This window comes from Pipistrellus hanaki (assembly GCF_964339955.1).
Source record: "Pipistrellus hanaki genome assembly, chromosome: 2".
NCBI lineage: Eukaryota > Metazoa > Chordata > Mammalia > Chiroptera > Vespertilionidae > Pipistrellus > Pipistrellus hanaki.
In genome coordinates, this window is record NC_140504.1 from 29,637,448 (window position 1) to 29,654,330 (window position 16,883).

At 37.7% G+C, this 16,883-nt stretch overlaps 1 protein-coding gene across 6 annotated transcripts in view; it reads left to right on the plus strand.

The window, feature by feature from the left end:
* FNDC3B (fibronectin type III domain containing 3B) overlaps window positions 1-16,883 on the plus strand; it is a 311,128-nt gene that overhangs the window by 3,995 nt on the left and 290,250 nt on the right. Inside the window, exon 1 of one of the 6 annotated variants that reach the window (XM_084874154.1) lies at window positions 15,051-15,125. The exons of the other annotated variants lie outside the window; for them this stretch is intronic. The gene's annotated coding sequence lies outside the window, so the exon portion shown is untranslated. Of the gene's footprint in view, window positions 1-15,050; window positions 15,126-16,883 lie in introns of those variants that run through there. 6 annotated transcript variants of the gene reach the window in all.

The window sequence follows — 16,883 nt, forward strand, 5'->3', positions numbered from 1 at the left end:
GGAAGAGATAGAAACATCCATGTTAAAAGAGAACCATGGATTGGCTGCTTCCTGCATGCCCCCTACTGGGGATAGAGCCTGAAACCTTGGCATGTGCTCTGACCAGGAATCAAACCTGTGACCTCCTGGTTCGCAGGTTGATGCTCAACTACTGAGTCACCCTGGCCGGGCATGATTAATATTTTTTATTAGGATTTTTAAAGCAGTAACTTTCAGGTTCACTGAATCTGCTATCCTTTACATAGTTATTGTACTGCCAAGGGATAATTGAGTTTCATAAGCCTGACCCTAGTATTATGATCCTGAGGATCTGCACTAGAAAGTCAGCTTCCAGTGTTCTGTATTTTAGTGTTATGTGAATTGTGTGGTTCCAGCTCTTTGAAATTTATAAATTCAACTATAGGTAAGAAGCCATCCACCAACGAGACTGTTCAGATAGCTGAAACAGCCTGTTCGTATCCATTGCTGACGATAGGGAGCATGGTTATTTTCGAGGAACGAGGATGGGAGAAACAAGTTATAAATAGGATTATAGTGTTCTCATGAGTGTGAGAAATATAGGAAACTTGATTTAACTCCTGATGTATTGTTCCACTTGTAGAACACAAGGTGCGAATACAAATGAGAGATAGTAAATCTTAAAAAATAAAGATGTTGAAGTGGGCAAAGATTGGAAATCATACCTCTCCTAAGGGCCACATTTGAGCATCAGTTGGAAATCAGACTGTCTAGTCTGTCAAAGCCTTTACTTTTTAGCTGTGTGTCCTTGACAAACGTCTGAACCACCCTTAGTCTGAGTTTTCTTATTTTAATGTAAGGAGAAAACATTTTGCATACAGTTTCTCTGATGGGTGTCACAATGGGTTAATGAGTCAGTGTATTGAAAAGTGTTTGGTAAAGCCTTAAACAAACTCCATGGTTCATTATACTATAAAGTTTAAAGCTGAGCTGTTCCCAGTATTACTTGGTGTTTTCAGAGACCTCCAAATTGCGGCGTTTGGACAGTTTGAAAACTCATTCCCCCCCCCCCCCCCCCGCCCCCCCCTTTGTGATGAGTAAATAAAGCTTCAAGTTTTAGATTGCTAAGTTTCATTTTCTCTGCATTCCTAATGGAATAGTTGATTTGTGACTCTCAAAAGCCGTGTTGTACGTAAATTGTCCTAGCTTCACTGTTTTGGGAATTTTTTTTCTTTAGATGTAGCTTGTAGCTGGCTAGCATTGCTGAAGTGGACAGGGCAGCCTGCTTGACTCAGGTCATGTGTGAGGTGAAGGGGGGAAAGTACAGGGTCTTAGAGGAAATGCCAGTTTTAAATGATAGAGGCATAAGCTTTAGTCCTCGTATATTAGCCTGTTATTTGAGCTTTCAATAATTATAGCTGGGAATGGGGGAAAAGAATCATTTTCAATGTAGGAAATCTTTGCAACCTACCTGTTTCCACTTTAGAAATTACAATTGTCTTTCTTCACATTAATGAGGTTAATCCATGAAATGAGAATTTTTGTGGTAAGACATTCTTTTCAAGTAAACCTTAACTCTCCTTACAGCTGCTGGGAATGTACTTAGGTGGTTGGGGAGAAGTTTTATTTTTCATTTTACTCTGAATGCTTTTGAATGTAGGAAAATATTCATAAGCATATATATATATATATATATATATATATATATATATATATATATATATATTGTCTTAAACTATAAGTAGGGTATTATGTATTTTAAAAAGGCAGAGAATGACCTGGCTGGTGTGGCTCAGTGGTTGAGCATCAACCTCTGAGCCAGAAGGTCACAGTTCAATTCCTGGCCATGGCACGTGGCTGGGTTGTGGGCATCACATCTCATCATTGATGTTTCTCTCTCCCTCTGTCTGAAGTCAATAAAAACATATTAAAGTAAAATAAATACAAAGGCAGAGAATGCTTGAATCATTGTATCTAGACAGAGGCAGGGTTTTGTAGAAGCCAAACACAGACTCATGTGGGAGGGTTGACTTAATGGTTGGTACCTGAGCTTGTTGCAAGGTACAACCAATGAGAGGTCAGTCCATAGTCATAAGCTTATCCAGATGGGAGCTGTTTATGGTGTAGGTTTAGTGTTAAGTAAGGATCAGCCTTTGGTGACCAAAGGTATGTGGTGTGGGGTGGAGACAAGCAGTGATAGGTTTTTAAACCACTAGGTATAATAAATCAGGTTAGATTGTGATTAGCCATTGCAGGTAGGGATATTTCTCAATTTAAAATTGGAAAAAGCCCTAATGAAAGCATAATATCCAAATTGACTGAATGGCAGAATGACAGGTTGCTATGAAATATACTGACCACCAGGGGGCAGACGCTCAACACAGAAGCTGGGCTCACGGCTAGCGAGAGTAGCAGTTGTGGGAGGAGCCTTTCCTGCCTTCACTGCAGGTGGGTGGTAAGGAGTGGGGGGGTCCCAGACTGCCAGAGCCCCAGACTGCCAGAGGGATGTCTGACTGCCAGCTTAGGCCCGGGACCGGTCCCGGGCCTAAACTGGCCGGTGGACATTCCCTGAGGGGTCTTGGACTACAAGAGGGTGCAGGCTAGGCTAAGGGACTCCTCCAGTGCACGAATCTTGTGTACTGGGCCTCTAGTAATAATAATATTGGATCAGTCTTTGAGTCTTTTTCTCTTGTTTGTTCCTATTGTAGTTGAGATGTGCAAGTTTAGTATTCTGTAACTCTGGGGTTATAATTCAATACCCTTGGGTGATGAGATTCCTTAGGTCAATACTCAAGTCAATTTTGGCACTAGCTTTAATATGTTTTGTCTCTATAATATTACAGTTGTTGTTAGTATTTTAAAAACTTGGAGAAGATTTTAGTCAGATGATGTTGAGCCAAAGTTAGATTTGAGATTATGTAAGTATCAGTGTTTAAAATGTCACTTGTATTAAATTATTACATTTGAGTTTAAAATGCAATTTTACTTCATTAATTTATTTATTGACTCAGGACATTTATTGAGTTTTAGACTAGTTTCTTTGTTAATGGAATATTTTATTATGTTCTGACTTTATTTTTTGACAAATGGAAGGCATTTTTGTTTACTTACAAAGGTATTTTTGCTCATATTTTTTGGAATGTTGTATAGAGAACTGTGTACGACCAACTCCTAGGCCAAGATGGTGGCAACTTTAATTCTTTGCTCTTTTCTGAAATTTGAGAAATGTTAAAATTGAAGCACCTACAGGCTATGTTAAAAAGTAAAATTTTGCCCAGCTGATGTGGCTCCTCTGAACCAGGAGGTCCATGGTTCAATTCCTGGTCTGGGCACATACATGCACAGGTTGTGGGCTCTATCCCCAGTAGAGGGCTTGCAGGAGGCAGCCAGATCGATGATTCTCTCCGGTCACTGATGTTTCTATATATCTCTTCCTCTCTCTTTCTCTTCTCTGACAACAATAAAAACCCCACTATGCTTATATTAGAAGTTAAGGCTTCTGATACATTCCTGTTTTGACTCTGGGAGATAAAGATTTTAATAAAGGCAACCAATCAGAAAAGTTTAAACTAAGTTGATATAATACTAACACAGTATTATAAAATTATAAACAGTTCTCTGTTGGAATTATTGTCTAGAAAATTGTCTTTATACACGAGCAACTGCAGAATGTTTGAGAAATAATTGAAGATTCTAAAATCCCAGGAAATAACATAATTTAATTTATTCTTAAGGGACACAGATTCTCCACAGCTGATGAAAGAGGGGTCTCTTAAAGGTAACTCCATTGTTCTGGATATAACTAATTAGGGATTTGCAATTAATCCAGGCAAGTCTAGCATAAAGTTTGGCTTCCTATTCTATATGAAAAGGTTTTACTGTACCAAAAGTTTAAATAGATCATAAGTGGGATAGTTACCTAATTAGGAGAATAAACCACTTTGGAAAAAATCAATTGACTTAAAAGCTGTGTAAAACTGCGGTATGGGTTGAAGCTAGTTCTACTGCTGGACTTTTTATAGAGATGCAGGGCCCTTGGAAGTTGTTTGACCACCATGAAGTAAATGCTGAATTACTACTCAATGTTATCACATGAACTAGGAACAGTTTACCAGCAAAAGTTCTTTATTTTTGTATGCAAAATAAATAACAACAAGCAAATATCCACCTTCTCCATTTCACCCCATCCGCACTGATAGACTTCATCTATGCTTATGGATTGTTTGGGGGTTTTTCTGTTGACATTTTTTTGACAGTTTGTTAATTTCACCTGTAAGCACTTAATGGCAAATTGGTGAGAGCAGGTGTTAAACATTTAAACACCTCTATCTCTTTTCTGCCTCAGGGTTTGGGCCAAGTTGTGGAAAGTCTGTGAGGAGTATTTAGATAAGCTCTTTAGGCTATCTCCTCCTCCACTTTTTCTAAAGGATGGCCTTCCTGGGCAGGTTAGCTCCAGGTACTGTGTGAACTGACAGAAGAGTAAATTAAAAAAAAAATATTTTAGGATATTTACATCCAGTTACTCAGACATGTGACTTTTTAGGGGTTAGATTGACCAGGTCTTACGTGCAAATTATATGGGTAGGATACTTAATATATTTTTAGGATATGCTCCCTTTTCTCTTGTATTTTAAAGTAGTTTTTTCAACATGTTCTAAATCTCTTATTGTTTACATTGTTTAAGAATAAAATACTAAAAGACCTTAGATATTGCTGTTTCTGATATTTCTGTTGTGGTTTTTCTTAGGAAAAATCACTCTGATTTAGAGTAATGGAGGTAAACAATCTGAATTAATGAATCAGAAGATGCTAAAAGTATCATGAATTGGAACCCTTGTGTATTGGTGTTGGAAATGTAAAAAGATACTGCTATAGTGAAGTTTTGCTGTTCCTCAAAATGTTAAACATAGAATTCCCTGGCAATTCCATTCCTAAGTTTACACCCAAAATAATTGAAAGCAGAGACTCAAATACTTGTACACCAGTGCTTATAGCAGCCTTATTTAGAATATCCAAGGTGGGGAAACAACTCAAGTGTCCATTCACAGATGAGTGGATAAACAAAGTGTGTTATATACATGCAATGGAATATTATTCAACTCTAAAGAGAAATAAAATGCTGACCCATGCCACAATGTGGATGATACTTGAAAATATTATCTAAGTGAAATGAGCCAACACAAAAGGATAAATATTGTAATGTTCCCACTTATCTGAGGTACTTAGAATAGGTAAATTCATAGAGGCAGAAAGTAGAACAGAGATTACCCAGGAGTATGGGGAATAGAAATTATTGCTTAATGGGTACCGTGTTTCTGTGTGGGATGATGAAAAAGTTCTGGAAATGGGTAGTAAGTGTTATTTGCACAACATTGTGAATATACTTAATGCTATTGAATTGCACACTTAAAATTGTCAAAATGTTAAATGTTTGGTTATGTATACTGTACCGTAATAAATAAATGAAAAAATATTGAAGGGGATTTATTCCACATGATTTGTTTGCCTCTGTTTGCACCGCCTTGATCTCCATGCCAATGTGCAGATAGCTCCCTCCCCCCCCCCCCCCCCCCAATCTCCTATTGCATTGTAAAGGGAGATTTCCCCCAGGCCATTTTTGGAGATCAGTTTCTTGATTTTACTGATTTAAATTTAAGAGGAGACTATTTAAAGAAGTAGGTCTCTGGAGGGGAAAAAATACATTTTAATATTTAGATGAACCATATAATTTTATCCATAGATCATATAGGCACATGCAGATAAACATAATCTATCCTGAATTTCCAGGTGTTATTTAAAAACTAGGGAGTACAATTAGAGCTGTTATATGTTCTACCCTTTAAAGATTAAATTTTGTCATTTTTAGTACTTTAGGAAAAACTTTAATTTTTACTTATGGAAGTAGTCCAAGTCATCTCAGCTAGTACTCATGTAGGAAATGCATTGTGGTAACATTCTTCTTCCTTAAAACAAATTGGAAGGGCATAGAGTGAAAGAAAGAAGCATGTGTTATTCTGTTTTATTCATCAGAACTTGTCTCTAGCATCCAATAATTTCATAGAAGTTACTGCTTTCTGAGTTTTGTTGTTTTGTTTTTGAGATATTGGTGTTGAGTTTGGGTAGATCACTTAAGAAAAGATGGGACAGGATTTTAAAGTAATTGGATATAAAGCTTAAACATCAGTTGTAAAGTGCATGTTAGGAATACTGAAAATAGACAAAAATTCAAATGAAAAAATTTAAGAATATATACAAATAACCAGTTATGGGAAAAATTACATATTGAGCACTGTGCAGTATTTGCCACCCATAATAGTTTATTAACTTCTGAATTCCTAGAAAACAGTAGGAAGTTACAAGAGTATGATGCTAATGTGTATGCCTGCTTTGCTTTCCATATGAGTATATTATCTTTGCTTTCCATATGAGTATATTATCTTTGCTGTGTATGTAAATGGCTTTCACACCGTAGTGAGCCATTTTTGTGGTCTCCTAATTACTCTGGAGGAAGAATAATTAGCAACCGACATCAAAAGCTACTGAGTCACAGTCTCTTCATCTCTAGTAGAGATATGGAGAATTATAACATGTCCACAGCAGTCTTCATTGATTTTTGGCCCACTCACAAGAAGTGTCACATTTCATTTTGCATATCCTCATTATATTCTAGAATCATCATTTAAGTAATTTATCTTTTTTTTAAAATTCCTGCACTTTATACTTTTTCAGAACACTTGTCTTTTTCAGTGTTGTCTGGTTGTCTCTTTGGCACCCTTGAATGCAGAGATGATTACTGATTTAACTTAGCATCTTTCATGGTGAATTCCTGGGGTGGATGGATGGATAGATGGGTGTGCCATTCTATTTAATGAATGTGCCATTAAACTTAGTACCTCTCACCAGGCACTTCTACTTAACTTGATCTTTTTGAAGCATTGGCCATGTTGTAGACCTTTTTGTGTTTCCATCGTTTCTCTGATTTTCTTTTTCCTTCATGGTAGGGATGTAATAAATATTAAATTAAAACAAAGGCACGAGTCACCTTCAGTGCAAGCCTAGCTTTTCATTTATTGTTCTTTTAAAGAATGTTCTGCAGAGAATACATGAGCCTTTTTCATGTCTATACCAGATTGTTAATTGGTTTTGAAAATTTGAACAAATAACTTTTATTTCTATTCCATAAGAATGTGGCCCTTGCTTTTGTATATATTTCCTTGTCTATTGGAGTCAGTCAGGAATTATAAATTAAGAAAATTATATCCCTACCATGAAGGAAAAAGAAACGATGGAAACACAAAAAGGTCTACAACATGGCCTGTGCTTCAGAAAGATCAAGTTAAGAATTATAAATTAAGAAAATTATTTTTTCGAAAAGATAACTTTTCAGAGATTTGTGGTAATTTAAAATGACCCTCTTGTAGGCAAATCCTAGAAGGGAGACATTAAGGGGCAGGGAAGAAAAACAAACAGAATGTGCCTTGCTGTGAGACCTTGGGTGCCCACTGAGAGAGCTGATCCTGATAGACTATTGGTCAGAGTCTTCAGTGCCAAACTAAGCCTTGGGGAAGGGTCAAAGAGCATGCCATGGGAACCTGAGGAGAATGGCCTCAGCTACTCGAGGTGAGTCTGAGGATGCCTGAGAAGAGAAGAATCTCTTAGAGCATTACAGGGGTGTTCAGGGCAGGTACAGAGGGCTCCCATTTATTGTCTGGGGGGAATCTGGACATTTTTACCCAGGTTTCAGGTGAATGAGATGATCAGGCAAGATAACCAGGAAACCCAGGGAAATTGGTCCTTTAACCTGACCTTTTAACTTTTGACCCAGTGGTTGGAAGGAAGTGAGGTGAAAGGAGTACTTAGGAGACCAAAAGACTCTAGTTAGGAACTAGGGAAGAATTGAAGGGCTCTTAGAAGATTTTAGAATCATCTTCTTTTGAGTAAAATGATAACCAGTTCTTGGCAGTTTTATATAGAAATGAAGACACTTGTCATTTGTACACTAAACTTCCAAACACTGACCACAGTCAGATGTAAGATGTAGTAGTGACCAGCAGTTGTCGAGTGCCAGTCTCCCTCCCTCCCTCCCTCCCCCTCCCTCCCTCCCTCCCTCTCTCTCTCTCTCTCTCTCTCTCTCTCTCTCTCTCTCTCTCTCTCTCTCGTCATTAAACTGACTCTGAAAGGTAGATATTACTTCTCTTTTCCTGTGTGTGTTTCTAGTATCTGCAGCAGAAGCTGGTGCTTATCATGTGTCCTATAAATGTTTGACTGGGATTAGAAGACATGCTCAAAAAGCTCTAAAAGGTTCCAAAGACACCGTGGACTGATTGCAGAACCTTTTCCAGCTGTATCACACTGCTTCTCAGTAGTTCACATTAAAAAATCTTATTTGTTCCCAATTAAAATATATATATTATTTGTTCCTCCAGACTTGGAACAGTGTCTTTGTGTTTCCAGGTAGCTGAATGTTAAGTGTCAGCTGAGTGCCTTTCATGTATTCCACCTGTCAATTGCCCAGAAACCCAAACTTTATCTTTGAAATAATAATAATATTCCTGACATCTCCCAGGAGGGAGGTTTCTCTAGATTGTTTTCTGTAATAGCAATTTAACTTTCGAATGAGAGAAACCAGAGAATAAAAGTATACTTCATAGAAAGTCATATATAAGAAGTTCACTATAGTGAGTGGGAAAAAGCTAGAGCATTTGGTTAAGAACTGGTAGTAGTGTCTTTTTTCAGACATCTGAAAACCTATGAAAGAAAGTCCTTTTCATTCAGTGGCAACAGTTTTGCCCATCTTGTGTCCCTCCCCTCAGTGCCTTTCACTGAAGTTGATTTATATGATGATCGTGTACTTATGATTTGCACCTGGACAAGCAAGTCCTCCTGTTGCTCATGCTGACACTTTCTCTTCTGTGAGGTTCACAGTTTGTGGCTTTTGGGTAGCACCAAAGGCAGCCTCAGGGATGGGCAGCACAGAACCAACTAGATCTGCCTCGTTTCTGTGAGCTCAAAGCACAGCCCGTGTGGTTAATAAAAGGTGACCTCAGGATTCAGAGGAGCCCTGTGCTTTCCCAGATGGCCCAGGCTAAACCTGGGGAGCTGGCAACCCTAAATGCTTCCTTTGTTAGAAATCATGTAGCTCTCGACTCCATCTTTAGAAAGTGAGTTCACCGGAGGTGAGTTAAGGACAAGGCTCTGAAGTGGGACCTGACTTGCTTTCTTTGCTTGTGTTTGTGTGGGTCGTGCGGGTGAAGAGACCAATGAAGATGCAGCCCTGAGGCTGTGTTACCGAAAAACCATTTGTGCTGCCTCGCAGAAATGCTTCTCATGGTCCAGACGGAGCTCTCCGTGCTTCTCTGGGGAATGGCGAGGACTGTTAGAACCACCTTCTCTTGTTTCTCCAAACTTCTGTTCAGGAGAGAGGCTTTAAATGCTAACACTCCGCAAGAGAGGGCGGCACCCCAGAAAAGTGATCCTCAGTGCTGGGCTGACCATGTCCCAGAGGCCTCTGCCTTATCTCCCTTTCAGGGCTTAATTTTTAAACATCTATTTTATACCCAAAGATGTAAAGGAAGCAGTTTTAAACATCTATAAACAAAGGAATATGTTTTAATTTTAGGATTAGGGCATATAATTGCTTATATTTTAAATTGCTTTGACCCTCTTCTGTGTAACCCTTCATAGCCTTTTACCACTTTTGGCTAAAAGGGGAGCTTTACTTGTAATTTTGGATAAGGGGCACTAAAACTCTCCCATGTGTGTGTATTTATATTCCAGGATGTTATAAAATCAGCAGCTTTGAGCTTCTTAGGAAGGAAGTCCAATTTTAAAAATGCTGTCTTTTTTTTTTAAAAAGAGAGCTACTGGAGGAGGGAAAAGGAATGGATAACACTTTTTAAAAAAATTAGTGACACTATAACAGTTGCCCCTATTTCCCCCATTTGCCTCCCTTACCTAGCCCTCGCCCCCAGCCCAACTCCTGGCCTTCGCCACATTATTATCTGTGTCCATGGACCATGCATATATGTACACATGTTCTTTGCTAATCTCCTCCACACTCCTCCTCTCTGAGCTCTGCCAGTCTGTTCCTTGTGTCCATGTCTCTGCTCCTATTTTGTTTGTCAGTTTTTTTGTTCATTAGATTTCACATATAGATGAGATCATATGGTATTTGTCTTTATCTGACTGGCTTATTTCACTTAGAATAATAATCTCTAGGTGCCCCTATACTGTCAAAACTGGTAAGATTTTCTTCTTTTTGCAAAGGGTAGGACTCCCCTCCCCCCCCTTTTTTTTAATAGCTGAGTAGTACTCCATTGTGTAAATGTACCACAGCTTTCTTATCCATTCATCTACTGATGGGCACTTGGACAGTTTCCAGATCTTGGCTATAGTATAACACTGCTTAGAACATAGGGGTGCATATATTCTTTCCGGTTGGTATTTCAGGGTGGCTTTAATTAACAACAGATAACTTAATTGACCTTTAAATCTCTTTATTAATGAAGAAGTGTAGTTATTTCTAGGTTTATTTGATTGAGATATTTTAATCCTGCTATGTGATTTCTGTGCTGTAGTATTAACTGCATCTTAATGATACCTCTGACAATCTGAATTATTTTGAAATGTAGCCTTTTAGATTTTTGCCATTTACTGGTTATATTAAATTCAAACATGGAAACAGTGTTACTTCCTATTTATGTTTCACTTTCCGATTCTCTTAAATTATTTCGGTGTTCTCAGGAGTTTGTTCAAACCTACCAGGGCATAGCAACTGGCTAAAAAGAAAAAGGATTGAGGATTCAAATAAGTTTCTCTACCTAATGCTTCAATTCACTTGGGGTATGTTTGGCTCCCAAGTGTCTGCCATTAACTTTTGAGTTTTGCAAGTTTTCCTCCCTTTCTTTTGTGATGGCAGGGACTGTAGAAGTGAGTAGAGGAGGCTGGGGCAGGCCTGGAAAGGATGTAGCAGCCATGAAGGTGAGCGAGTTTGTTCCTATTTTGTTTCTCGTGGGATAAGTTTTCCAAATTCTAGTTTCCACTGAGTCATCGGTGAGTTCAGTAGAGGGACAATTGTATTCTGCCATCAGATGTTCTGCTTGGCAGATTAATGAAGAGCCAGCCTTTAAAAAAAAAACCAAAGCGTTAAAAAAACACTTTAAATACAGATCCCTGTGTTTGTATATCTTCAGTAACTTTTAATTTTAGCCAATAAATAACTTCCATAACATTTTTTTTCATTAAAAAGCATAGAATGATTTTCTAGAAAGTTGAATTCTTAGATTAGAGAAACCATTCTTCTTGGGAATTCTTTAGTTCTTGTCTCTATATAATAGCAGCTTTTCACATATGGCAAGGGAAGCTACTCACTTAACTTGGAATTAATATTTTTGGTAAGAAGGTAAATCCTTAATCATCATTTATAATGGGATGACTAAGCCCATGGGCTCTGGAACTGAGACCTGAATTTGAGACCCCACTGGGCAGATTTCTAACTCTGACTTTGGTTAAGTTTTTCAATCTCAGTGGCTTTGTCTGTTGAAAGGAGTTGTTGTTAGGACTATTGGGCTCGGCAAGTGCTTTGAACAAACTACTATCTTATTCTTTTGTCCACTGACTATAGACAGATTGAGTTGTTGGACATACTTCTTAATGGGATAATGGTGATTTAAAACTATTTCCCAGTTACTTTAAAAGTGTATAGGAATGCTAGCATTTATTTGTTTTGTTTTGCCAAGACTCCCTGAGTGTTCCTGGTTCAAGTGACAGTTTTGTGACTCATTGCTAAAGTCTTAATTGAGCTGTTTACCTCAGTAATATAAGGTAGTGTGGGCATAAAATGAAAGAATATGTGTAGGCAGCACTTTTTTGGGGGCGGGGGGAAGCATGTCTGAAAAGTAAGTGATGCTTCTACCAATATTTTTCTTCTTCCCTGCCCCCTCAAGAGAGGTGGTCCCTCTTTAAGTAGATATATGACAACTCTGCTTCCTCTCCTAAGTCTAGGATCAAAGGAAAGTTGTAATAAAGGAGAGTCACTCCCTCCCATTCCCTTGCCCCTTTTTTTGTGGATGTTGTTCTAACTGTGTTTAAGAGAGATCAGGCCTTGACATTAGTGGGTGAAACCACGGGGCTCCCAAGAGACCTGCCTTTCATCTCTGGGTCACCACCTCGGACTGTGTTCTTCAGCTCTATAATGGCATAAAGATGGCACTGCCGGGGACAGTGCACTGCAGGTTAAGACCTGGCAGTATTTCTAGAATCTGTAGCCACTTTTGCTGTTTATTATTCGGATGCTCATTTCTTTAGAATGACATCGAATGTTCTGCAGAGGTGTCAATGACTAAAATAGTTTGCTTTGGCAGTGCCCAGATCTCACCAACTTCTTGTAAATTAGAAGCCCAACTCCAAAAGAGTAAGAGAAGAAAAATAAAACTGAATTTTAGCTGGTTGTTTACTGGCAGGGTTGTTCCAGACATAAACACAGTTGAATGGAAAGGATAATAGGAATTGGAGCCTGTCTTGCTCTGAGAGTGAATGAGGCAGTGTTAGACCTTAATGCTGGAGAGGGGAAAAATAACATTCACCTTTTAAAAAAACAAAACAAAACAAAAAGCCGGCAGTCAGTGCAGTCTTACTGATGAAAATGAAAGGTCAATTTCTTCAGTGCCCCACCTCAGTGCATGCCTTGGGCCACGTTAATAATGACAATCCTATTATTTTCTTGCAGTAGGCAGGAAATGCTGTCTACACCCATTAGACTTGTTTGAGTGGCCCCTGGCTGGAAATGAAGAAAATTTAATTTTCTAACTTGCAGGAGGGAGAGAAAGAATCATACAGTGCTGCACAGAGGTTGGTTCTTGGGCTGGATGGAATAAAACCAGTGTCATTTAAAAATACTTGATGCTCTTAATCACAGAGACTTTTGGCCCTTATCCACACTGAAATCATGAATGGACGTAAATGTAAATTGGATGTGTAGTAAACCTGTCTGGATATTGTCAGAACTGGCTCAGTTCTGGACTTTTTACCACCTTTGCAAACTGCCCAGGTTTCTCACATGGCCTACCTTTGGCTGGATACATGCTTGAAGGAAGGCTTTGTCACAGTTTTGTCTCAGAAGATAAATTTGCTTTTCAAAAGCAACATTCATGTTGAAAAGTCTCCTTATTCATTAGGCCAATCAATTACTTTGTGGTTTCAGTAACAAGAAAAAAGTTGGTATTAGTTAATGTTACAGAGAAAATATATGAGCTTGTTCTTATATACCGTCATCAGTATCTTTCAGAGTTACATTCCCTAATCTCACGGCTCACTTGGATTCCACTACTTTTGTGTCCTTTGTTTAAGAATGAGATCTTAAAAAAAAAATTTTTTTTAAAAGAGTTTGGTATCCCTCCTGTATCTTATCTCTACATTTTCTAATAAGGCAAAGATTTATTTTTTTAAAGTAACATATTTTGCTTAATAGCTTTTATTTTATTTTATTTTTATATATCTTTATTGATTTCAGAGAGGAAGGGAGAGGGAGAGATAGAAACATCAATGATGAGAGACAATTATTGATTGTCTGCCTTCTGATGCCTCCCTACTGGGGATTAAGCCTGCAACCTGGGCATGTGCCCTTGTTTGGAATCTAACTTGGGACCCTTCAGTCTGCAGCCAAACCAACTAGGGCAAAGCAAAGATTTTTATTGCTATTTTGAGATTTGATTTATTGGTTTGTTCTATTACAGATTTTCAGTTGGCATATAATTCATTCTTCTAAAAACACTCAGTACCTATCAGATAACACTCAGTACCCATCAGATCTTAAGTTGAAGGGACTTGCTGGGAATTATAGGAACAGCCAGAACTAAAAGAAGCAGGTTTTTCAGTCTTTATGTTCAGCGGAGGTAAAAGACGAAATCATCCTATTTTAATGGACCTGTAGTTGACATCGTATAGAAACATATGGTGTTAGCACCATAACTACAGGTCATTGTATTCATTTTGCATTGGCTAACCATGTAGAGATTTCTTTTTTTCTTTTTAAAATTTTTTTCTTTATTGATTAAGGTATTACATATGTGTCCTTATCACCCCAGTGACCCCTCCCTACCCCCCCCCCCCCCCCCCCGACACACACACACACACTCATGCCCTCACCCCCCTGGTGTCTGTGTCCCATTGGTTAGGCTTATATGCATGCATGCAAGTCTTGGTTGATCAAGGTTTCTCTTCTTGAAATGATATATTGGAAAGGAGTTTCTAACAGCTTCATAGGGAAGAAGAGTAAACCAAAGGAGTTTTTATGAACACAGTCTTTTATTTTAGTCTTAATTCCTAAAATTGTTGGCAGTTTACCTTAAGTGGTGACCATTTTTTCCTGACATCTTGCTTCTGGTTGCCATTAATATGAACAGAATTCAAAATGTTTATTCTCCTCATTTATTTGTCACTATAGTACTTACCAAAAAAAAAAAAAAAAAAAGCAAAGTAAAGCATGAGATTCTTGACTGTTTCAGTATCTATAGTATTATGAACATATATGCATAGTACGCATCTGGGAGGATATTTTAAAATCCAAACTTATATTTTCATTTTAAAAAGAAATGAGGCTTTCTGGTAGCCTTTTCCATAGTAAGCATCCCAGTGGTTGTATTTTTGTTGACACCTTTGAGATTAGTTCTTCTCAAGGACTCGTGACACTATTTGCACCCCATTGCGTGGGAAGTTTCTAACTTATGTATAAAAAGAGTTAAAAGACTTTGAAACATTTTACTTCATATTAGAGTGTTTGGGAGTCAGATGTTTTGATTTGACAAAATTATTGGAAATAATCGATTGGAAATTTAGATTTGTAATGGTTGTATGGATTATTAACCTAGCTGAAATCTGTTATAGATTGTCTAACCTATTTACTTGAAATATATGTGGTGTATTTAAATTTGGCAAGAAATCAGATCAAAGATACAAGTTAGGTGTCATTATTTATCTTTCTAAGTCCTAACGCAATTCATGTTTTGCCATGGAAAAGAAATCATTGACGGCATTACACCGAGAGTCTATATAAACTTTCTTAACCTTTAGCATAATGATATTTTTTTTTCCAGGATGCTGACTGGATGATTGTGTACAAGGAAGTTCATCTAGAGTCCACTGAATTGACGCTTGTAGACAAATAGAGGGTTTGTGTGCCATTTATTCCTAGCGCTGCTCTTTTGAATGATTTGGTTAGTGAGAGCCTTCACTTTGAAATGTTTCAAACCAACTGGGCATCTTTTGACCTAAATGTTTCAGCTTTAGGGAATATATATTTGGATTTGCAAGAATGTGAAGATTTAGCCAGGTAGTCAGTTTATATTAGTTGTAATAGGCCTTAAACCTTAACTGACTGATGCTTATTAAATACCTGTTTTTTACAAAAAGTGTTTCCATCATGAAGAGAAGAGTCACATAGTGAACAGTGAACCTTTATATTGAACCAGTTGGCACTCTGTTATGTTCTCTCTCAGTATTTCCAGGACTCAGTCTTGTAGTGAACCTCTGAATAGGTACAGGTAATGAAATGAAAGATGGTGGATTTTAATTTGAAGTAGCAGATTCTTCTTTTAGATTTCAGTCATTCCCATTGCTCTGGGGTGGGTGGTGTTAGTGGTATGATCACAGTTGTAGATGGTTTTCAGAAGAGAATGGTGAAGGACAGCCTGAAGATAAGGCACATTTTTTATATTTTTAATATGGTTTTTATTGATTTTTAGAGAGAGAGAAAGGGAGAGGATAAAGAGAGAGAAATGTTGATAAGAGAGAAACATCATTGATTGGCTGCCCCCTATTAGGGATTGAGCCAGCAACCGAGCATGTGCCCTGACTGGGACTTGAACCCTGACTTCTTGGTTCCTGGATCTACTAAGGTCAACCAGTGAGCCACACCAGCTGGGCAAGGCACATTTATGAATTGGGTTCATACTCAGGCTTTTTCCTGTGTTTCTCAGTCATGAGGCTGATTACTCACTCTGATGATAGAAAACCCTAGTGGTATACTCCACACTTTTTATTTCCCCTTTAAATGTAGAAGATTGTGGGAACCAGTGCGCTATATGAGCCATCCATTACCTAATGCTTAGGGAGGCTGAGCTTAATCGGAATTAGTATGTGTTGATTCTGACTATAAAGATGTAGCAAGGAAAGGAACAAGGGGATTGCTAACTGTTCTATGTCTCTTCCACTAAAATAGAAATTTCTTTAACACAGGGACCATGTCTTTCCTTTTCCTTTTTTATACAGTGCCTGGCAAACTATGTACTCAGTAAATTTTTAACTTAAGTAATTGACTTAATTAATAAATTACTTAATGATGGAGCAAGGCATAATGTTTTGACATTGAGATATCGCGTGTTTGAACCAGGAGAAAACTTGTTTGATTTTAATTTTAAAGTTATGTTCTAATTCCAATTCTTGAAAGTGTTTGAAAATTTTAATTTAAAATAATTGAAATACCTGAAAATGTGAAGATTCAAAAGATTTTTGGTGTTCAGTAATAGTGAAGAATTATTTGCCTTGCAAATAACAGAGACCTTCTCAACGTAGGTTAAGTTATGTTGGATTCTTTGGACAGAAAGCTAGGGCAGTGTCCCTGGACCTCGTGAGGGTTTGGAGCCTTGGGAAGTCATTGGTAGCCAAAGTTGCTTTTTTCCTCTTTCCTTTTCTCCTTCCTTTTTTCTTTGACAGTTACTTCATATTAATGTTGGATACTTCTACTAAACTCATAAAATTTTATCATTTTTTATTTTTCACATGTTACTTTTAGTAATGAATTGAAGGTATGGATTTTAGATATATTTTCTTAGAGGCATTTGGAAAAAATACTTCCAAAGTTATGTAAAGGAAGAATGATTGCTGTTCAACAAAGTAACAATAATCTATACTTTCTTGTCTGTTTCTTT